Consider the following 22,894-nt stretch of genomic DNA (forward strand, 5'->3'; position numbering starts at 1 on the left):
GCAGTTGTGCCTTTGGAGGCGTTACTCCGCTATCTTACTCGCCTCTGCAGACTGAGAGGCTCCATCTCCTTGCCAAACGTGGTCTGCTAGCTTAGCGCTGTTTATTCACTGTCATTGCACGCTTAGGATAGTTATTTGGTCAAGTAGGTTTCTCTAGTGCATACACTATAAGAGCACTGACGTGAAACCATGCATCGGCACGAAAAAGTATCATGTCTTATACATACCGCAACGATTCAGCGGCAGTTCCATCGCTGCAGTACGTCTTGATGCCCCGCCCTCTTGTTCAACCCGACGCAACAGCCCAACGATAACACGACAGACAGACAAGTTTTTAGAAGTAAACATCCACTTGCTTTTTTTGTCGGACGGTTCCATGATTTAACCCTCGAAGATTTTTTTTTTGATGCCGACATTCCCTTCTACAAGCACAGCTGTATACATTCATGTCCAAAAGTTTGTGAGACGCGCACTCGAGAAAAAAAAAAAAAAAAACGTCCCTTTTCTGGATGTATACTCGTAATCTTCAGGACTGGCGTTCAACGTTTATATAGAAAACCAACTCACACCGGGCATTACCTTCATTTCAGAGCACTGGCTGAGCTCGGGCCGGCCCGAAGGCCGAGTCTGGCCCAGGCAGCGTGGCTGGAAAATGTGCTTTTTAGTTGGGCCTGGGCCTGGCTCTGATTTGAAGTTGTGGGACCGGGAACCTAGGCTCGGGCCCGTATATAGAGTGGCTGTGTAGGGTTTTCGGTTTATTATTGCAGGGTGGAGTCCACATGTGACGTTTTAGCAGCGACACGGACGCAGGACCTTGGTGTTGGCTGAGAAAAAAACTACTCAACGCTTGTTTACTAATTTTTGGCGTCTGCTATAGTTGCATTTTCTTCGCGCGAGAAAAATGAAAAACAATACAGTTTTTTTTTTAGTGATGCCTGGAACGTCTTAGAAATTAAACGAAAAAAATCCCGGGGCTAAAATCGTGGGCTTGGGCAGGACATGTAATGTGAAGGGAAGATAAGCGGTGGTCCTTAAGGGTAACGGAGTGGATTCCAAGAGAAGGCAAACGTAGCAGGGGGCGGTAGAAAGTAAGGTGGGCGGATGAGATTAAGAAGTTTGCGGAGATACGGTGGCCGCAACTGGCAAAGGACAGGGTTAATTAGAGAGACGTGGGAGAGGCCTTTGCCCTGCAGTGGGCGTAGTCAGGTTGATGATGATGATGAGAATCTTTCCCGTGGTTTATTATAAACCACTAGTACTACTTTTTAGTTGATGCGAAATGAGATACAGCTCATTTGTGGACCAAGTTGAATCAACGTTTTTCATAGTGCTATGTCCAAGTTACTTCGGACGAGCACGACTGGCTGCGTTGAACGATACGAGAGAAGTTAGAAAGAAAAGGCACAAAATCCAGCAGAGGTGTTCCTAGTGGAGCGTTGTAATGCCTGAAACACGGCTCATCTGCCCGAGCGAATTCGCCTAATAAAATGCACAGCACTGCTGGCTTGTGCTGTTTCAACTATCAACCGGTACACGTCTTCCGATCTAACATATAAGGCGTTCCGAATCTGTTCGGTTTTGTGTTACCGGTCATGACCAGACATTTGAATTCCCATGAGAACCGCTATAGAGAAGGACCTTCATTCGATTGCTCGACAGGTAGCGGTGTGTTTGTCTGCCTTTGCCTCCCAAAACCACATCTCTATACGCTAGGGGTAACGCCATTGTAGAAGAACGTATTGGTTTAGGACACTTTGTGTCTTCAAGCACAGTCTACGCAATAAACAGACGCGTTTGCTCTTCGTCTGAGAGCCATCCTTCCCTTGAAATGAAGGCTTTATTAATTTCATTCCATTGAAACGCGGCCACTGCAGCCGTCAGTTGAACTCGCGAAATCGTGCTCATTAAAAACAATTACGAAATTGTAATGCTGCGGCTTCGAGGACGTTGTTATATTTAGACATCACGGGTCGTAAAATATGACTCAATAAAAATCCAGAGGTAACACACAGATATTGCACGCGTATGCAACTCCTTTCAGTTGGCTCTCAGAACTTCGGGGCTATATTCCCAGACAAGATCGCTGTTAAAAAAGCCGAGGGAACGATCCGCCTAATCTTGTCTTTTTGTGTTTAGCAAATCAATTTTTTCAAATGTTATTGCCACATGAGCACCTTTGCTGGCCACTTCTTGTGTAGCAGGAGACTACTTGCACGCAGAAATTTACCTCTTAAGCTGCTACAGGAACGGGCCCGGGCTAGAAGCCGCCGTTGGCCGGGCCCGGGCTTGGAGTCACGGGCCCGGGAAGGGCTCGGGCCTCAGAATGCGGGCCATGCAGAGCTCTACTTCATTTAATTTCCGTCTTCCCTGCTTCCCTAGAGCATTCTGTGATTGCCTAGCTCCTCTGCCGAAAGGAAGGAATATGAACTAAACGAGAAGACCAGGCTGCTTACTCGGTGCACATATGCACATGTAAGCTAAACTCAGCTAGTCGGAGCAATTGCATCATCGAAAAACGTAGCGCGAAAAACAAGACACAGAAAAGGTGAAGACAGGACACGAGCGATTCTCACGACTGAATTTTTATTGGGAAGGTTATCAGAATATATACTATAGATATGGAAGAGGGGAAGGAAGAAGGAAATACAAAATAACAACTCAAAAAGAACAAGACGAGGAGATAAAAAGCCGGCGATGAAAGCAAGTACATAGAAACATAAAATACGTGCAGTGTTACTTAACAACCGATTCAAGGTACACAATCTCACTTTTTGTCAAGGCGATGGATGCGTCACTAACACACTTTGCCCCCCCTTTCGCGATATGGAACGCTTCAATAATCTCTCTCGCACGCTGATTATGTGCTTTGTCATGTACTACAGTCTTTTCAAAAAGGGGGCGGCATTTACAATTTCTGCAATGTTTCGGTAAATTTTCGAGAGCTGTTGGCGTTATAGAATTTCTGTGTTCGAACAGCCGGACACTTAGACAGCGCCCGGTCTGCCCTACATAATATTTATCACGCGACAGAGGAATCTTGTATGTTGTGTACCTTGAATCGGTTGTTAAGTAAGACTGCACGTGTTTTATGTTGCTATGTACAGAGGGCAAAACGCATGCCTAGAACAACCAAACTGTGTGTTCCGGAGCTCCCAAAGCCGCTGCGGCCAAGAAAGCAAAAAATGACGATGAAATTCTATGAGTTTAACAGCACATGTTTACATCCAGACCATTTTTAACCAAATCTTATGGCTAGTTATCGCGTGTTACGCCCGAAACACGCTCAGAGCGTGTTCTAGACATGCGTTTTGCCCTCTGTACTTGCTTTCATCGCCGGCTTTTTATCTCCTCGTCTTGTTCTTTTTGAGTTGTTATTATGTATTTCCTTCTTCCTTCCCCTCTTCCATATCTATAGCATATATTCTGATAACCTTCCCAATAAAAAATCAGTCGTGAGAAGCGCTCGTGTCCTGTCTTCACCTTTTCTGTGTCTTGTTTTTCGCGCTACGTTTTTCGAAGGTGCACATATGCCGCTGTTTATCTGCTTGCGGTTATCCTGGACGTTTTAGTGACTCCGTGAAACGCCAACTCGCCCGTCCTGCGCTACACCCGACCCCAGGTACCCAGAAGCGAGTCGCGATTCCATACATTCCAGGTGGCAGTGAAACATTAGCACGTATACTACGCTGCTATTCCATTCCCAACAAGACGGGATTCCGTCAAACTCCTCACTTCAATCACAAGTGCATCATGGCAAAAAAATAAACCAGATCTCAGGCTCACTTTTTGGACACCTTTCTTTTGGAAAGATTTAAAGGTAAACCAAACAGCATTAGTAACTGCTATGCTCTGTTCTTCGCAGCGCAGCTTCTGGTCTGGCTAACGACATTTCGAGCTTGGGAGAAGCAGAAGTTCAGAGGACTTGTGGGAATGTAAAAAAAAAAATAGTATTAAATAGAAAACAGCGCTAACGACAAGAGTTCACCGAAGAAAAGGCACTGCGTCCGTGTCGACAGGTATACGGACACAATAGAGCGTTCTCACATGTGAAAGATAGAAACTCCAGTTACCTTGCAGTCACACTAGATGACAATATTGACTCAGCTGCATACACTCTCAGCGCGAATACGCCTGTATGGGAGTAAAACTGGAGTAGGCTGTTCTCTAGCGCACTTCATTTTATAAAAGGGAGTGTAGCTAGAGGACAGTTTACTCCCTTTTAAATCCTTTCTGTTTATAGTGCAACATTCAGACGCGTATGCGCCTGCTGATATTGTTACATTATTAACCCTTCATCATGATTGTTTCTAGTAGCCCGCCTTGACGCCGTTTTCTTTTTGATACCGAGAAACGCCGTGGGGCCTGTGGGCGCGCCTTACGAATGATGCAGTCATCCCGAAAGAATGTTTTCTGCACGCGCGACATGAGTGGAAACAAAATGCGCAATATTTCGTTTTTACCGTTCCCCTCAACTCGAGTACTTAAGCTAGTTTTCTTCAACTTGCGCCTCCAGGAATATGATCACTTCGTTGCTGGTGCGTGTACGGTAACTCGGCTCCCACTGATATCTTTATCGCCGGTGCGGTAAATGCAAGCTCTGCCTCCCAAGTCCTATCCTGCTTGCACGAAGCAAATAAGACAGTCTAGTTCGCGGACTAAGGTTATTCGTAGTCTATAGACATTCCTTTGGTTTAGAGGAAAGGAAAGGCGCATAACTACCTCGCTTTGTAGGTGGACACTGGACTCCACCGCACCTCACAGTGCCGTTGAGGTGTCCACCGACAAAGTGAGCCAAATTAGCCTAGATTGGAAACTAGACTCTCTCATTTACTTCATGCAAGCGGGTCCAGCTGCCGTACCACGTCACGATGAGGTTATAAATGAGCTCTTAGAATGGAATTATATCTTTTGCTCTCCGTTTGGAACTGACACACAAAAGCCAGAAAAGGGCTGAGCGAGGACTAGCTGTACTCCTCGGGACGAATAGTTTGTGGCTGGTGATCGCTTGTGTGCCAACCCAGCTAGTCCCCAAAGGAGCATACGTTCGGAGTGTATGCGGCGCGTGGGGCAGTGTGCCTTGGAGAGTTCACGGTGGCACATTCTACCAATGAAATCTGGTAACTCGAAAGCTAAAGGGACTGCCCAGGACCGCTTTAAAACAGAGGTATTGTGAGAACCTGCCGTCCGTGAGAGTGTTTGGTTCTCGAATTAATCATTTCTACAACACTCCGATTTCGTTAGAAAAAAAAATGTACACAGCAGTTAATTTCCCGTTCTTGCTTAAGAGCCAGCTATCGCTGTGTGGTATTTCAAAAGGCGACGACACGGTAAACTGATTATTTCAAACACGCCGACGTTTCTTTCTTTTCAACGCTGACGACAATTTCGATATAAGTATATCGGCTCCTCGACTCGATTAAATGGGTGCAAGGAAAACAAGCAGCGCACAACGGATGACGGGCACACTTTACGATTCCGCCTCTTTTCCGAGTTGCTTTGCCGGGAACAATGGGCAGGCGGCTCGGAAACAATAGACGCGCGTATCGATTCCCGCGCTCTCGCCCCTGAGGTTTCATTGTCCCGGCCGCCCCCTATCGCCCGGCGAGTGAAGCTCCGCGCATTAATTTTCCTCCGAGCTCGCTCAGTTAAAATTTCCTCCCTCGACGCAGCGGGGCTTGAAGCACGTAGCGCAGCAGAGTAGTGGCAGCAGCAAGCGGCACAAAACGCACCCGCCGTGGCCACCGCCGAGGCGTCAGTGCAGCAGCGCCTTATCGCTGTGCGCGAAACCGAAGCGCTTTGTGCGTGCTGGCCGCTTTTCCTCGCGCTGCGAAGGCGCGCCCCTCGCGTCCCGGCTCTTGCAGAGGAGCCGCGGAGTTTGCGCGCGCCCAAAAGGCTTTATCAGCGCGGCGAGCGACTGCCTAGCGTTAATTTTCTCGGGCCGCGAAATTAACGGAAATTCGGCGGTGCATTCACGTCAAGCTCGCGCGTCGCTGCTCATTCCTTCCCTCTTTTCAGGAGCGCGCGCGCGCGTGACTCCCTCGTTCTCCCGGCAACTTCCTGACGTCTCCCTTTCTCCCTTCTTCCGATTGGTTGCGTGACGTCACGGAAGCTCTTCGCTTCCATTGGTTGCCCCGTTTCAGCGCGCCCGTCTGTTCTTTCGCTGTGTGCTTTCTTCGCCGCAGGGGCCCCGAAGCAGCAAAGCCGTGCGGGTCTCACGGGGGAGCCTTTTTCCTCTCGCTGCTTCGGCGCTGGGAGAGCCCGTTTTCCTTCCCTCTTGTGTTCTTTTCTATCTTTTCGTTCTTAGAGGAGATGAGAGGGGAAATGGCGACTTCCGATTGGTTGGCGCTTCGCCAATCAAAAATGAGGAACAGTTTGGTTTCGTTTTCGTTGAGCGTGGACGCTCTTTTTGTCGGCCCGCTTTGATGAAGTTCTGGACGCTGTTGTTCTCTGCAGTGCGGTTCATTGTCACGGCGTTATAAATACAACGGCCCAGCAATAACGGCGCACTCACGATGCTGCGCAATACCGCAGCCGTCTGAGGGAGTGACGTGCGCACCGGCCATTATTCGTCTGACCGATATATCACCCTGTGCATCGGTCGAGCATAGGAACAGCTCTAACTTGCGCAAGCGCTCTGACACAATACTTGCGCAATATCAAGAAGTTTTTGCGACCCCTGCTGTGTGCTCTTGAGAACTGGCTCTCATCACTGTGACCGTTAACGAGCCCCTTTCTATTGCAAAACTGCGCTGTATATTGTGCAAGCTTTAGAAATGAGAAATATGCCATTCTTACTTTAGATTGTTACTTACTGCGCCATTTGCCATGACATATGTAATTGCTACTTACCGCCCTGTATATAGGCTTGATGGGAAAGACTAAGATGAGTTGTCTTGACTTTTTTTTTGGCTTTGCGTGTATTTAGGGTAAAACAGTGACTACTGTAATGCGCTTTACAGTTACAAGTCCAAGAAAGAAACAATACCGTTATAACGCTTATTAGCAGAATTTTAGCGCGTTCAGTACTGTGTGTTCACGGCACCCCTTCCACAATTTCTGTAACTCAAGCTGGCTTTCCCGCATTGCGCATATGACCGTGGCCCCGTCTATTCTTGATGAGAAGCCAGATAAGGACAACTGGCGATCCTGCGGCACTTCAATTCACGGGTCTTCAATGGGTATATGCGGGGAGCCAGGCATGAGATTATCCAAAGCTGTCTTTAGTGAGCGCTGTAGGTTACGTAAACGCAATTCAATTCGTAGACATGTTTAGCGCAGCGGAGACGTATACTAGCGGTTTACCGAATGCCGGCTGCGCACGCGCAGTGGTCGGCGCGGATCCAGGCGGGGCCACCGCAAGTGCTCAGCTGGCGTCAAGTATACGTCTACGCTAGTAAGTCTCCGCTACGTTAAACATGTCTGTTGTCGCCAATCTTGTGCTTTTACCTCAGTGTGCAGTTATGTTACCGGGTACAGATTCGAGAACACGATGAGCAAACAACGAGTTGACATGCGGGGCACAAGAAGGGAGAGCGCCCCGTCTTGTGGTACCTCTCCCTGTGTCACGTGTTGACGCACTGTTTTCTAATTATGTTGTCAAATAATGTGTGACCGCGTCATGCAATGACGTAATCTCACTGACGAAGGTGGCTCGTCTATAATTTTAGGACACTGATTCTGTAATTAACGGCCGCGCATCTGCACAGCACGATATGCGAACACCAGAAATCGCATCACTAAATGGTGATCTTCTCTCGAGCAGGAATGATTCAATACGTTGTTTACGCTAGCTTCCGATATTTTTTTTGCGCACAGGTGTAACGGTGAAGCACTCGCCTATGTTGCCCGCTCCCGCAAAGATCTCTCGAGCCAAATTTTCGGATGCAGGAGTAAAGAGCGCCGCAGTGTTTTGCAATGAATGAAGCTGATTATTCGATATGCACGGTACGGGCGATAGCAGAGCGGTAAGTTTTCACGGCTATGGGGAACCGCAGTGCACTTTCTCTTACAGCACTCGACGAATACGCGCAGGTTACGACGCGCGCTATCAGAATAGGTGCGCAAAAAATTGGAAGGGAATATTTAAACACAGATATTCCAAACTGAGAACTACAGTGTTCTCCGCTGCAGGGTTTCCGAGTGCCAGAAGTGCTGCAATTTAGAGCGTGAGTGCAAGGCATACAGAAAAGAACTTGCTGAACTGACATATACGAAGTCTGTTAGAAAAGTATCGACCTTTTTCTTTTTTTTTTTTTTGCGAACACCTGATGGATATGAAACAAGCGCGCTTGCATCAGCTGACCTTGAACCTTCGTGCGCATGCGCGAATTTTTTCCCGCCTGCCGATAGCGTCAGTCGCTGGGACGCAGTGTATCAGTGAGATATAGTGCGCAGTGCTCTCGTCGGTTTTTTATTGCAAGGAAAATGGCGGAGCGACAGGAGCAGCGCTACTGCATCAATTTTCGCCAGAAACTGGGCGACAGCCAAGTGGAAACCATTCGGAATATTCAGACGGCTTTCGGTGACGATGCTATGAGCAGCACACAGATTAAGCAGCGGTACAACTGGTTTAAAGACGGCCGCACATCGGTGGAGAGCGAGCTACTCTCCGGTCGGCCATCAACATGCCGAAATGACCAGGTCATTGCCGAAGTGAACGCTGTGGTGATGCGGGACTGTCGTGTGACTATCCGAGAAATTGCGGAAGAGGTCGACATCAGCAGTTTTTCTGCACATTCCATTATCCCCGAAGATTTGGCTATGAAGAGAGTTGCCGTGAAATTCGTGCCGAAGCTGCTCACGGTGGAGGAAAAGCAGCTTCGTGTACAAGTCTCACAGGTCATGCTGGATTCCATAGACAGTGACCCCGACTTCATGAACGCCATAATCACTGGTGACGAGTCTTGGGTGTACGAATACGACCCAGAAACCAAATCCCAGTCGTCACAGTGGAAGCATTCCACGTCACCAAGACCAAAGAAGGCCTGCAAAGTGCGCAGCAACGTCAAAGTGATGCTGACTGCTTTCTTTGACTCCCGGAGTTGAGGTCAACAGGAAATTGGCGCATCCATCACGACAATGCTCCTGCACATTCCGCGCACTTGATTCAGACTTTTTTCGTGAAAAACCAGAATCCCGTAGTTCAACAGGCTCCTTACTCTCCTGATATGACCCCCTGCGACTTCTGGCTGTTTCCCAAAATCAAGAGGCCATTGAAAGGAGCGCGATTTCAGACAAGAGAGGAGATTATGGCTGCAACGACAGCTGAACTAAACTCCATTCCGAAAGAGGCCTTTTCGGAATGCTTCCAACAATGGCAGCACCGCTGGGAGAAGTATGTGGAGTCCCAAGGAGACTACTTTGAGGATGATTGGGTTTCCAACGCTCCAGTTATGCCAGTTTTTTTTTCTTCGGCCAAAGGTCGGATACTTTTCTAACAGACCTCGTAGAACGAACTTTCGCTTGCTCTGCATAACCAGAAACAACACTGCTACAGTTCCATTCAGCTGGCATATTAGTTTCATTTAAACCTTCGGCTTAGGTTTGTGCCACACCTTGGAGAAAGCAGTGACAGCGTCGGAGGTGGTAACGCGACAAAACTGGGCGTCTTAAACCGCAGTAGTTGTTACATAAGGTTCAAAACCTATATGAAGCACATACGAAGCACTACTGTCGATCCCGCTTATAGAGAACCTGACGGTCGCGCGGATGCCGTGCGTTGTATCCGAGGTTATAGTAAGACAGCCAAAATGGAACAAAACCGGCGTTTCTTACTTTAAAAAGTCTGTTATGCATGTCTGCTTCTTCAAACTAAACCGTATAACAGCTATGTACAAGTTCTCTAGCGCGGTAATGTGCTCCTCACCAATGCCTTCATTGGAAACAACCTGCCTATCGCGGCGTCCGAAACGTGGTCCGAACGCGGTTGAAGCGCTTACGGCAGCTATAGGGTAGATCAGCCTCCTCCTCATCATCGTCTTCAGCAGATTCCTGGCAGTTGGGGAATCCTCATATGTTTGCCTTAGAATGGTTTCGTCAGTGGCGGTTCTGGAATGTCGACGCCATCATCTGCATCGACGAAAGTAACCCAGACGACAACAGGTACGCCCAGCTGGGCATCAACGAAGCACAGCAACAAATCCTCATGCATCTGATTACATGGGCATTCAACAGTGTCTTCCGTCGTTTCTGAGTCCAAAAACCCTGCCCTACAAAAGCGATTTGAGTTGCACTCCACAGCCAGTTGTAACCACGCGGCTTTAATCACTTTCTCGGCGGCAAACAAAGACGTCGTAACTGGGATGTCTCCTTCTGGTGTGTAAGTTGCTATCAGCCGGCACTGGTGACGCCCCGCCGACAAGGCACCTTCAGAGGGTGAATGATACCGCCCCGATTGACCTGGTAGTCTGTCTGGACCCGCTTGGCCGGCGGTTAACTTCAATTTCAGTGTCGCCTTTGTTTTTTTGTTTTTTTTGGGGGGGGGATGAGAGGGGGGGGGGGGGGGGGGGGTTCGCCACTTTCGGGGAGTTCGCAGGAGCTGGGAGACGCTCTTAGGTCTTCGCGCTTGCGGGAAGCAAGCGTTTTTCGGCTGTGGGGGCGTGTTAAGGACGCCTCTTCGTTCGTTATAACCGAGTGGTGCGGCCACGGTTGTTCGTTTTATCTGCGACGCAGCGCCATAGCCATAATACACATTTTGAGCCTAACAGAGCCTCCGTTCGTAACAAGCGAGCGTTTCGTTATATCGGCGGTCATTATAAATGGACTCGACTGTATACTTGCAGAATGAAACGAAACCACATGGAACAACAACGCTTCTCGTAACCACCCTGTTTTCTTTGCTGGCACTTTTATCGTCTGTTGTTGTCTCCGTTCTATTTTGGGCGTATCAAAAATTTCGTGCTCAGATTCCATGCTGAAATTATATGCCTGTTTTTCGTTTGTGACGTGCAGAATAATCTTACTGCACCATGCGGTCGCTATTCTGCTCAGCACACCGTTTAGCCACGTGGTTGACTGCTTTATAGTTTTGTGTTCAGTACTTTGTTCGAGCACTTCATGAAAATCCGTTTTCGAGGAGTACGGAGGAATTTCCGGTTACAAGTGTAATGCCACATTTCCAAGTCCAATCTGTCCTCTAGCGCATAGCCTTTTATAAAAGGCAGTGCGCTAGGGGACAGCTTATTCCTTTTTCACTTTTTTTTTTTCAGTTTAGAGTGAGCAGAAATTTTTGTATTGGAATAGAACTGCTATATTATGATGGCCGCCGTTGATCCTATACAGGCTCGGCCATACATTCTTCCGCGAAGTTGTCGGCCTGCGTGGTGGTCTGGTCAAATGTTTAGTTGCATAGTTTTCGTTGCATAGTTGCGGTTTCGTTGCATAGTTGCTTTTGCTGTTGGGATTGCATGAGGACGTCCGCTTCGGATAGCCGCGTATGGTAACGGCGTTTAAAACAGAACTGCTAGACTTCCCCGCATCTCAACATTTCTTACCCCGGCAGTGCGCCATTGAGTGTGGCCACAAAAATACATTTATGTTCAGTTAAGACAACTTCGATATCGTATAGAGCTAAAGGCGGCTGCGCTGTTTTGATAATTCTTGTAACCAGCACGCACTTCGTTGCTTCCATCATCATGGTTTTCGGTAGCTTTATTTGCACAACACATTTGTTTTTACGCCGTTCCGCAGACGAGAAAGAGAATGTGCTTCGAAGAAACATTACCACAATTCGCTTGACAGCACTTTCCGGTATACGGTGCACGTTTGCTTGAGGACAAAAAGATAAAAAAATTGTGGCATGTTTTGACATAAAGATAACAAAAATACTTTCTTGAAGTTATTAAATTTGCAAACATGTGTTAGAGACGTTTGTGCGCTTCGACTTAGGCATCGAAGAGCTGCAAAACAGCTTAATAAAACAACAAGCTGTAGCTTTTTCTTTTTTCAGAGTATTGATAATTAGCATGGAACTTCCACGAGTCTCAAGTAGTTACGTACAGAAGTTTGACACTTAAAAATTTCGTTATCTTTTTTCTTGCGCGGTCCTTGCGCGGTGATGTCGTCTTTCTGAAACAAAACTTCGAACGGTTATTATAATAAACGTCAGAGTCATCCAGCTCATATACATTATCGCTGTGTATACACACGATCTCATCTCGCGGGATTCGAGCGGCATTCACGGTCAGGCAGAAGTTCTCGATGCGCCCTCACAGTGATCATGCGCAGCACGCATAAAAGGATGCAGAATGGCAGGGCTCGCTGACGGGCGATGCCAGAGGCTTTTTTGGGGGAACAGAATTTCGCGTCTCTTTTTCCGCGTGTTATACACACAGACTCCTTCGCTATTCAGGCGGCAGCCGATACCGAATGCGCGCCGGGTCATTTCGCAAGTGGAAGAAATGCGAACGGAACGGGAGAGGGCGCGGGGATGTTTCTCTACCGGAAGCGAACCGGAAACAAAACCGGATGTCGCTGTTTTTCTTCTCGGAAGCGATGCGCTTCCTGCCGCGAACTGCACGCGTTTCTCCGGGCTGCGCTCCAAACTGCGGCTCATGCGCGCGCTTGTGTTGCAAACTTCCGCAGCAGTTGATATCATTGCGCTCCGTCGGAAATTTCTGCTTTTATTCGCCCCTTCCACCGCTGCCTTTCTTGTCGGTCGCTACATCTCCCACCCGCGCTGGCAGCAGGCGCGCGCGCGCACTCTTGGCGCTACGACTTTGTGTATACGGATACTGATGAGCTCTGCAAAGAACAGGCAGACAGGTTCGAAGGAGTGTTACCCTTAGCCGCCGGGACTCTTATACATAGTGGCACGCCTGTTCCGCTCTCTCTCTCTTTCTGAGTTTATTTGCAGCACCGCGTGGTTTGGCCGACTTTCTTACGACCGCGCTGCCAGAAAAAATTACGAGGAACTTTAGCGGCTAAAGTGGTGAAAGGCGAAAGCCTGAGTGCTGCATTATGCTACGTGATTGTTCACTGCACATTTTGTTGGTGCATTAATTAACTGCCAATTATTGACGCTTAAGCTTCGCCTTTATGAGTGGAACGCGACAGCGTGTTGTAGCGCTGCTAGGGAGTCCACGGAACGCCCCCACCCGTTCGACGCGATGCCTTGCCCTTTGAACGCAACGCTTTTTGAGGAAAGGAAATGGGGCTGTAATTCTTTGTCATCTCGGTGGACACCTGAGTCGCACGGTACAGGAAGGGAGGAAGTGTGAGTGAAAGAAGAAAGAGGGGCCGTAATGAAGAAAATGAAAATTGTATTTGAGGAAAGGAAATTACGCATTAACTGTCTCACATATCTCAGTAGACACTAGTCGAAAATTGTATTTGAGGAAAGGAAGTTGCGCAGTAACTGTCTCACATATTTCGGTGGACACCCGTCAAAATTCGCGCGTGGTGACGTCACGACAATTTGGACCAATCTGAAACGCGGACAAATGCGCCTTGCTCGTCGGTAAATTGGTTTTTGAGGAAAGGAAATGTATCTGTCTCTCATATCTCGGTGGACACCTAAACCTCGCCGTAACGAGAAGGGAGGAAGATGGGAGTGAACGAAGACACCGTATTCACTAGACGCACCTTTGTTCATTACAAACCATCGAACTGGCATGGCGGAGTGCTAGCGTGCTCGACTCGCACTCTGAAGAACGGGGTTCGATTCCCAAGCTCGGCCATTTTCTTACTCGGTTTTATTTATTTATCCGGTCTAACTAGAAAGGTTAATTAGGCTAATTGGCTAAGTAAGCAATTAGCTAAACTCAGTCGCACTTACTTGGAGCATAACTATACGGTCCCTTTAATTGGTTGCATGGTTAGTAGCCAGAGTACAATTGGCCCCGTTTGAAATTCGCGCACTGTGACGTCACGACCGTTTCGACCAATTGAAAAGCGTGACATTTCTGTCGACAACTGCTGCTTACAACGATGAGGCATTAAAGGCTTCCGCCTTAATAAGGGCCCAGGAAAGGATGAGCGATGTAGCCAGTGTAGTTGATCACGTAATGGAGACAACAGCAAGTCTGATCTCGTATATAGCTCGAAGGCGGCGAGTATACAGGAGTGACACATCTCGTTGAAGATACACACTGCACGACCTCAACTGGCGGCGTCATTTAAATCTTGTTGTGGGTAGGCTGTAGGGGAAAGCCATCTGAGCATTTATGCAGCAAGGCAGATGCGCCGCCTTAACGCCATGGATGAGAGGAAATACGGGCCAGGAAGGTCAGTTTGTTCACAAACACCTGCGAAAAATTCTTTAACGCGAGGCTCCAGACGCTCGCGAGTTTGCACCGAACAGTAGTATTTACAGCGGTCGGAAAAGGGGGGGGGGGGGGGGGGGGGGGGGGGCAGGGGACGAAGCATGAGCGGTGGATAGAAAGCTACCTGCCACCGCAGTAGTCTGCACGCGTATTACGGAGCAGCACGACGACCATATATGAAAATAAGTTCTCCGAATAAAAGGGGAGAATACAGCTGTCCAAGCCACAGCCGAATGGCGTCGATATTGGCACATTGCTGTGAATGCCAGTTCAAGGCGGTATTTCAGATGCATCAACACGTAATATGAACAAGATGTTTAACACATTACGGGTCAAGGTATGAGCCACCTTGAATTATACTGTATAAACAATGGGCCGGGAAAAGGCTTTCAAACACGCGTTTAATCCTCCTTCTAGCCGTAAAAGTGAATGCGATTGTTCTCACCTCGAATCGAATTTGCGCTTCAGGAGGAAAATGCAACACAAAGAAGGCAAGCATACAGAACACATTCACATAAAATACTCCAAGCATCTGTACTCGTATAAACCGACCACAACCAGTCTCAACGCGCGTCAAGGTATGAATGAAATACTGATTTCCTTCACGAATTTAAACGAAGTGGGTGTATTGAGCTTCAAGGAGGCTATGCAGAACCTGCGATTCAGGGCCTGGTAGCGCCTTCTTTTGTGTATGCTAGTCACAAATATATTTGAACCTCCGTCGAATATGCACGCTTGCAGCACGTTGTGTTTGCAGCGGGTTTGCTTACCTTGTGCATTCCGTGGCCGCGGCTGGGAAGGGCATGTTCACAAACAAGTCCGTTGTACGTAAGGGATTTAACTAATGATATTAGAGTGATTTGCCTAAACCAAGCGTTTCATATTTGCACTCACTGGCTGTAAGTTGGCGTGCCCATTTTTTTCCCCGTGATTTTCCGTGGTATACACAGCCTCGGTCAAAAGTCCTCAGGTGACAGAGTGTGCTTTTCAGTCGTGCAGTGGGACACTTATGGAACTCGTTAAGCTTAAAAGGTCCGCAAAATATGAGGACAAGAGTTTCCTGTCCCCTCGTGAAGTTAGTAACTCCACGTGCGATTTAACACGGCTCAAAAGGAAACCTGCGGCCTGAAGACCATTGTCTAAGGCTTAAGCAAACAAGGGAAGGGGACGAGGGGCTCGTTATAAATATGACAGAAGCCAACAGCCACAGAAACCAAGGGGCACAGGGGATTTCTTTTTTAAATATTTTATTTAATTTGTGGTGTTGATCAATTTAGAATATTACTGAATATGTTATCGCTTAAAGCTAAATGATTAGAAAAGCAGAAGAAAAAACAACCACATGCCGCCGGTGGGATCCGAACCCACGACCTCCGAATTACGCGTCCGGTGCTCTACCTCTGAGCTACGGCGACGGCTGTCAAATCGTTGCTTTCGGGGGCATTTATGTTTACAAGTAACCTAATCTTGAGAGTGTTCACCAGCGCCACCCACGTTCATAAGCGGCGGACGTGGAACGTCCTGAGTTACCGCAGGTGTGACGTAGAACGTCATGGAACGAAGAGGGTGGAAGCTGCGTGAGAACCCTCTTATGCTTCCTATGGCATCAAGGCTGCCAGAACCGAGGCCCTCACTAAGCAATTAAGCAAACAAGGGAAGGGGAACGAGGGGCTCGTTATAAATATGACAGAAGCCAACAGCCACAGAAACCAAGGGGCACAGGGTATTTCTTTTTTAAATATTTTATTTAATTTGTGGTGTTGATCAATTTAGAATATTACTGAATATGTTATCGCTTAAAGCTAATTGATTAGAAAAGCAGAAGAAAAAACAACTACATGCCGCCGGTGGGATCCGAACCCACGACCTCCGAATTACGCGTCCGGTGCTCTACCTCTGAGCTACGGCGACGGCTGTCAATTCTTCTGCTTTCGGGGGTATTTATGTTGACAAGTAACCTAACCTTGAGAGTGTTCATCAGCGCCACCCACGTTCATAAGCGGCGGACGTGGAACGTCCTGAGTTACCGCAGGTGTGACGTAGAACGTCATGGAACGAAGAGGGTGGCCGCTTATGAACGTGGGTGGCGCTGATGAACACTCTCAAGGTTAGGTTACTTGTAAACATAAATGCCCCCGAAAGCAACGATTTGACAGCCGTCGCCGTAGCTGAGAGGTAGAGCACCTGACGCGTAATTCGGAGGTCGTGGGTTCGGATCCCACCGGCGGCATGTGGTTGTTTTTTCTTCTGCTTTTCTAATCAATTAGCTTTAAGCGATAACATATTCAGTAATATTCTAAATTGATCAACACCACAAATTAAATAAAATATTTAAAAAGAAATCCCCTGTGCCCCTTGGTTTCTGTGGCTGTTGGCTTCTGTCACATTGTCTAAGGCCATACGTTTGCAGTATATTAATCCGTACGTGTTGAGTGAAGGGTTCTTCATCGCATTTACACTAGTCGTACGCATGCCTAGTGAAAAAATAATGCCACATGTAAACATTTTTGCTATTTCACAGATACGAAATATACAATATTTTCGTTTCATGCCCATTCGTTACAGTACTTTTTTTTTGCAATCACCACTGCGACGCCAGCACGCGTTGTAGCAGTCCCTAAATGCTGCGCCGCCTGTGCTCGCTCGACGGCAGCAGAATTCGCCTTTCACGGAAGCTCGAAGCGGATGTCGCTCTCCTAGCGGTTGCCACTGCAAGCGGGTGGGCGCCCATCCTGCTTCCTTCCTGCCTTCTTCCTGGCCACGAAGAGTCACATCTCTCTGGTGTATGTGCCTCGGCGCGGGGAGAGAGAAAAAAAAAGAATTCCGGGGGAAAAGAAACGGCTCGCAGATTTAAAGCTGACTCGCTGGAAGTGCCACCGCATGGCCTTGGATATCTACGCAACTTCGGACAGAATATAAGCAGATGATGTGATCGTTATTAAGCATGTGATTGAGACTCTAATGCACAATGTTTTGTCGCTTTTTCTTTCTCTCTCTTAGTCGTGGGCAACTAGACAGTGGTATGCAGCAAAAAAGATTTCCTCCATAACCATAAACCGGACCTCGATGCTCCGTATGCAGGTCAGATCAAAATGCCGCGGGCTCTGCGGCTGGACGCACAGACGGATTGCACCGGCGTAAGCCGCGTTACATAAAAAATTAACGGCACCACATCATTTCTAAGAGCTGGCCACGCCAAAGACGATACCATCAGAAATAAACGCCGAACCGTTAATCTTTGGTTTATCTCCAATTCTATCGCGACATTAGCGACCATCTGCTCTCCAACCTGTCCACTCATTTGTTGATGCACAACCTGCTGACAACAGGTTACAAATGAAAGACAAAAGAGAACCACAAGCCGTTCACTATCGCGCGGATATATGAACATGCCGCACGTCAGTTAAAGAGGGCGTCTGTGACGATGACAGTAGCGCCGCATTGGTAACCTGAAGAACTCACGGCAGTGATTTCTTGATCTGTGCTTCTTTATTACAGTGAGGCTTTTGTGACGGTGAATTATAAGAGATTAGGAAGACACATCTTTTGCCAAAATTTATCAAAACCAGTGAAAGGGTATGGACATTTACATTTGTAAGATGTACATGTATGTTACAGGCTAAGAAAAATGAAAAGACCTAGTAACTGAGTCACCTTAGATGGACACCTGAACTTCGCAGTGAGGGAAGGACTTAAGGGTGTGCAATGGCTGTGCGGGATATTTCAGAAGATGTGATGTGTTTCTGATGCTTCTGAAAATGGCTCCAGCTATCTAAACCACGTGGGACACAGAAGTTTTTCCTCTGGTCACATAAACAATGATCTTGGACGATGTACAGACACATCAGCCCAGTTGCCCAGTTTAGTGAACTTGGTATGAGATCTTATACTGTTTTAACTGATGTGCTTCAGGACTCATCGTAAATGAAATTTTGCAGCCTCCATATAGCAATAAATCCATAACCATGTTTAGGCTTGCAAGAACGCGACGTTGTCTGTTTTTGAGCGTCCTCCGAAGCAAGCTGTCTTCGCAACGACATGGAATGTACCGAGTGCCAGGCGCACCGATTTCTGCATTTCATTTGTTGACGCTTGTACATGAACAGCAGAAGTATTCAAAAACGCACAGATGCCATTGATAAATGACGTACGGCGCCAGAGATCGCTCTGCAGCAAAATCGCTACCATCGGACCAACAAGGATGCGCAAAGCAAGGGCTGTTCAACGGCCTTATCATGACGGCTGACCGATGCTGGCTTATGTCTGAATGTGGAGCCCCCATCACTCTTTCTCGAATAAATACTCCGTTGACGCTATACCTTGTTTAAGAGAGAAATGCCGAGAAGGAAGCATGTGACATGAGGTGCCCAAATGGTATCAGCGTCACGACTGGCGGCTCTCCTCTACACACTACCGACGGCGACAAAAACTAGGAAGCCTACTCCTGCAACCATGAGTTCATGGCAGAGTGAACACCAGTAAAAGTAAGCAGCTCTCTCTGAATCCCATAAAAGTGCTTTATACACCTCACTCCTTCCGTTTTTCGCTCCCAAATATCAATGAACGGAACCCTATTCGGCTTCAGAAACATTTCACCTCGCCCGCTTAGAGCGTCGCGGACGTCTCCAGGAGTTAAGCACTATCCTTAACGGCTTTCGCGTTTCACACCCCCAGCTCACCCGCGCAGAGGGCTGCTTATGGTGTGCGGCGCAAACCCACTCCTTTTTCACATCCCACATTCGCCATTATATTCAGAAATGTCCTGGTCGCCCCCCTGCATGCACAGTGGTGGCTATTCAGACAATCCCCACATCTTGTGGCATTGTCCACATAGCGCCTCACTTTGACGGTCTACTTTAACTTCTCTGCCCACACAGTACAGCAGGCTAGAGGAGTGGCTGACGGACTTCTCGGCATCACCAGATGTCATGCGAGCGCTGGTGCGCATGGCTAGCAAGCTGGGTCTCACCGACATGGCTAGCATGGCTAGCAAGCTGCGTCTCAGCCACCGCTTGTTCTAAAGCGCAAACAGCTCCACTTCCAACGGGTACGTGTATCTGTAGAAACCGCGCCCTTGCCGCCGTTGAACATCCCGAGTGAACGCTTGATTACTGTCGTTTATGCAATTGCGTAGACTTTTTCACGGGGGCGCTCAGTGTGGCATCCGCCGACTTGTGGGGAACGCTACGTCTCTGCAAGGGACAGACGCCCAGTGTTAGAAACAACGACTGTCAAGCGAGCCCATTAGTGCTTGTGAAAACTAGGTCAAAGTGAGGCGGAATCCGTTCCTTACTGGCGAGAGATATGATGTTAGCAGAGGCTTTGCATAGAAGTAATCACCGGAATGAGCGCAGTGCTTACTTTTACCGGCAAGAGCGCAGTGGATGAGACGGAATTGTGGCATCTGTCGATACGGTAAACGCGGCACCTGCCAAGTGCGCCTGTTCCTTTCATCCTTTTACATCTCATTATTTCCACTCCCTTCTGTCTGCACGCGGCAGTGAAAGTGGTAGGTCGCAGTTAGAAAGTGCCTTAGCTGCCACCAATTAAAGGACTTCGCAACGCTTCTTCCTTATTAGTACTCACGAACACTAGTGAACGTTGATCATGGGGCGTGGATACATGGTGACGCCCCTGCCGCACACAGCTTTTCGCTAGAATAAGCCGTGTTAAGCCATTAACATTACCGTTTGTGACTTTTTCCGTGCTGTGACGGAGTATCATTAATTCTAAAACAACAGGCAGACACACAGATAAAAGTGAAAAGATAATCTCTGGTTTGGATTTGTTTTATGTGATTTGACGTCCCAAAGCGGCTCAGGCTATGAGGGAGGCCGTAGTCAAGGGCTCCGGAAATTTCGACCATCTGGGGTTCTTTAATGTGTACCGACATAGCACAGTACACGAGCCTCCAGCATTTCGCCACCATTGAAATGCGACCGTCGCGGCCTGGATCGAACCCGAGTCTTTTGGGCCAACAACCGAGCACCATAACCATAGAGCCACCGCGATGGCTTAGATAATCTTTGGGTGTTAGCTTCATCACAAGAATCATTTTCCAAGCCTTTAATACGTGCTCTCTGTGCGCCTGCTCCCTGATCTAGGAGGGATATTTATTCATGAAAAATCTTCCGTCACGCGTACTTCATAGCGGAACCAGTGGACAGCTTTGCAGTAAACGTCCATCCTGCCACTGTGGCTCCACTTCATGGCGCGTTAAAGTTAAATCCAAGAGAGGAATAAGCCGGGATAGTTGGTACATTCTTTGAATAAAAACAGGGCAGCAGACGGGACTAAGAAAAAAAGACACAAACACAGGCCGGGCTAGTTGGTACATTCTTTGAATAAAAAGAGGGCAGCAGACGGGACTAAGAAAAGAAGACACAAACACAGGCCGGGCTAGTTGGTACATTCTTTCAATAAAAACAGGGCAGCAGACGGGACTAAGAAAAGAAGACACAAACACAGGACTTCGCTTCAACTGACCGATACTTCAGAGTCACAGCAGAATCAAATCGAATAAAAATCAAAATTGTTTATTTGTCATCCCACCAGATTGCAGATGGAGGGACTGCAGAGAAAAATAAAGCCTTTGTTGGACTTTTTGACGGATCGATAGTGTCTGAGCTAAACACAATGAAGGATTTCTTTCGTGTCCAGGCGGAGGCAGAAACTTCAAAAAAAGAAAGGCCGTCGTTATTACACAGCCATTTTCCGCAGAATTATTGTTGCCAACCTTAGCAGTGAACGAAACAGGAAACAAAACGCACAAGGAACGTGAGTAATGCTGGGAATTTTTACTTTAGCGTGCAACAAGGAACTTTAGGAGACTGCCCGAGATCGAACCAGCGGCGGAGGAAGCTGACGACATACTTCCCGAAAGGCCGTTGGCAACACCATTGAAGTGAGGCGTTGCAATGAATTCTGAAAAATACCATGGAAATAGCACCTTATTGCCGAATCTATGGGCGACTTCCTCTTGTTGCAGCCATTTACACTACACAAGTTAGGCTTTACGTAACTACCTGCGGATGTTTGCACTCGCACATGAATAAAGTTTATTCTTTAGAAAGGGAGATATACCCACAAGACACCGTCTGCGTTCTATCAAGTAAGTTTGAGTTGTGCAATGTTCTGCGACGCAAAAGCCTGCATTTATCAAGTGTACTTGTACAAGCGAGACAAATAACCTGAAGTCTACAGAGTGTGCAGACTGATGCGATTCAAAGAGAGATTGAGGACAAATTGAAACTGGGGTGTATCCATAGAAGAGAGCAATCTAACGACAAAGAGACCACTCTCACAGAAAACGCAGCTTTCATAAGGTGAGAAAAGCCCCAGAAAAGGAAATACAGGTGCTACCATCACCTGCCAATTTTGCAAGTAAAACGCGTGCGTCGTCACTCCAGTTTTGGGAGCGGATCCCGGAGCCTTTCCTATACCACCATTCATTTCAAAACGGCGGTAAGCAGTCCGCGATGTAGACGTCATGAGTTTGAATCCAGTTTGAATCCAGTTGAAACTAATTTTGTTTTGTTCTTTACACCTCTCTTTTTGCCTGCTCTCTTCATCCAACGGTAAATGTATATTGCAGCAACCTTTCGCTATATACAGGAGACGAGCTGGGTTCATTCACGAGTTTGTACCGCTGCCCCCCAATACGAGCTGGGCAAGTCGATCGTCGCTTGCGTAGGCTCCCATCCCCTGCCGAAGATGAGCTTGGTTGTCTTGATGCTTCTATAGTACACGTTTCCATCATCGTATAATGCTATCGATCACAGAAAAAGTTTGGTAGACTATGGTCAAAAATATTAAGGTGGAAGCCTTTAATGCCTCATCGTTGTAAGCAGGTGTTCTCGACAGAAATGTCACGCTTTTCAATTGGTCGAGACGTCAGCGTGCGCCAATTTCAAACCGCGCCAATTGTACTTTGGCTAGTAACCATGCAACCAATTACAGGGATCGTATAGTGATGCTCCAAGTAAGTGGGACTGAGTTTAGTTAATTGCTTAAATACCCAATTAGCCTAATTAACTCTTCTAGTCAGGCCAGATAAATGAATAAAACCGAGTAGGAAATTGGTCGAGTTCGGGAATCGAACTCCGGTCTCCGGAGTGCGAGACGAGCACGCTACCACTCCGCCATGCCAGCGCAATGGTTTGGAATGAACAAAGGCGCGTCTAGTGAATACGGTGCCTTCGTTCTCTCTCATCTTCCTCCCTTCCCGTTACGGTGAGGTTTAGGTGTCTACCCAGATATGCAAGACAGATACTTTTCCTTTCCTCAAAAACCAATTTACCGACGAGCAAGGCGTAGAACCGAACGGGCGATGGCGTTCTATGGACTCCCTGGCAGCGTTGCAAGACGCTGTCGCGTTTCACTCTTAGAGGCGAAGCCTAACATCTTAACAACGCATCAGTGACACAAGCAGCAAAACCGCGCTTAAGGCTTCCGCCTCACCGCACTTTAGGTCAACAAAGTGCCCCCTGAATTTTTTAAACAATTGTAGCAGGCCACTATAGATACGGCTTCTTGCGGTGGGAATGGTTGCCGCCCGGACGAGTCTATGCAAAAACGGGCTGGAAACAAAGGTATGTCGATGTTTCCTCAGATCCAGAAGAAATCATTCTCTC

General features: G+C 47.7%; 1 protein-coding gene across 2 annotated transcripts in view; it reads right to left on the reverse strand.

The window, feature by feature from the left end:
* LOC149352744 (transcriptional regulator Erg-like) overlaps positions 1-22,894 on the reverse strand; it is a 162,737-nt gene that overhangs the window by 124,932 nt on the left and 14,911 nt on the right. The window lies entirely within an intron of this gene.

Source organism: Amblyomma mixtum, chromosome 3 (assembly GCF_055824585.1).
Source record: "Amblyomma mixtum isolate Tamu chromosome 3, ASM5582458v1, whole genome shotgun sequence".
Classification (NCBI taxonomy): domain Eukaryota; kingdom Metazoa; phylum Arthropoda; class Arachnida; order Ixodida; family Ixodidae; genus Amblyomma; species Amblyomma mixtum.